This window comes from Solanum tuberosum, unplaced genomic scaffold, assembly GCF_000226075.1.
Source record: "Solanum tuberosum cultivar DM 1-3 516 R44 unplaced genomic scaffold, SolTub_3.0 scf00246, whole genome shotgun sequence".
NCBI lineage: Eukaryota > Viridiplantae > Streptophyta > Magnoliopsida > Solanales > Solanaceae > Solanum > Solanum tuberosum.
The window spans coordinates 841,334-843,166 of NW_006239169.1; positions in this window are offsets into that span (position 1 = coordinate 841,334).

Consider the following 1,833-nt stretch of genomic DNA (forward strand, 5'->3'; position numbering starts at 1 on the left):
AAAAAAATTTAAGTTTGTTTTTAAAAACTATTTTCAATTTCAAAAATTATTTTCTACTCTAGTAAAAATAAAAGATATTTCTCAAAAATATTTTTCATTCATAAATCAAACACTAAAAATCTTTTTCAGAAAATATTTTCTACTCACCAACCAACATGAGAAAATAAGTCAAAAATCAACTTGTTTTCCAGAAAAACATTTTCCTTCATACCAAACACACCCTATATGTTCATTTCAACATTTTATCTAATATCGATGCAGTGTATACATTATTACTTCGTTAAATCACTTAATCAAGATAACTTGAATTATTTGGTGTATAATTCGATGGAAGTAAGTATTTACCCCTCTGCTTGATGTGCAAACAATTTACTGAGAACGTGTAAGATAAAAGCCATGTTATATATGCTACATAGTCTGAGACGAATATAGCTCTTTTGTATTGAGTTCATCTGAATTCAGTATTTTTTATGCGGTGCACAAATTTATGTGTAAGAAATCTCTAAAATTGAAATAAATAGTAACTATGAACCCATAATTTTAAATACGTAATGGGTTCAATGACATGTCTCAAATGTTGAAACCATAGAACTTAAATTCAGGATCGGTCTTTGAACGTAATTGCCTTTGAGATCTTAATTAGAAGATAAGCTGAGAGACAATAACTTGTACTACTTGGTTAATATTTAGCCACAAGTTTTTAATCAATCATGGTTAGCGGTGGCAAATGGGCGGGTTGGGTCAAATTTGGACGGGTTGAAAATAGGTAATAATTCAACCCGCCCATAATTGATATAGGTAAAAATGGATTGGGTAACAAATGAGTTGGGTAAAATACTAGTTTACCCATATTTTCATGAGTAAATAGTACTCTACTTAAGAATTCAACTTGGAGAAAATACTCTAGTCTTTTTTTAGATGAAAAATGTTGAAAATGCTTCATTTAGTTTTATTGTAACATAAATGACAAAAAAACGAAAAAAATCCTATAACTTTTCAATAGAAAATAAATTTATGTAATAACAAGGGGAAAATATTTTTAATTTCAAAGTAAATGAATATTTGCATTTTAGGACTAAAACATGCTTAATGCACTTTAAGCAATGTGAACACTAATACATGTTTTGCTTATTTTACACTATTATTTATTATCCAATATAAAATTAAACAAATAAAAATATATAATTATAATTAACAAAAGAAATGTACATTTAAAATATATATTTTTGGAGGGCTAAAGACTTTACCTTTTCAATTATAGAGAAAAATAATTAGTTCTATAAAAGAACATAAAAAGGAAAAGAAGTTACAATATTTTTAGTGATATCATGAATTTTGAATGAATAAAAGTTAGAAGCTTAACCCATTTGACTAATCCATATTTTACCCATATTGTTATGGGTTGAATATGGGTATCAACCCATATTTTACCCATGTAAAAGTCAATCACCCAACCCATTAAAATATAGGCGGATTGGGTGAAATACCAAAATATGAACTCATTTTGCCGGCACTAATCATGGTGTATATAATAAAGACATGTTCAAAAGTTTAGCAGCCGGAGAAAAGAAGCATAGACTTCGGGTGTGTTTGGTATGAAGGAAAATGTTTTCATGGAAAACAAGTTGATTTTTAACTTATTTTCTCATGTTTGGTTGGTGAGTAGAAAATATTGTCCGAAAAAGATTTTTAGTGTTTGATTTATGAATGAAAAATATTTTTAAGAAATATCTTTTATTTTAACTAGAGTAGAAAATAATTTTTGAAATTGAAAATATTTTTTAAAAACAAACTTAAATTTTTTTTAGGGGGTGGGGGGTGGTAGGGGGGTGG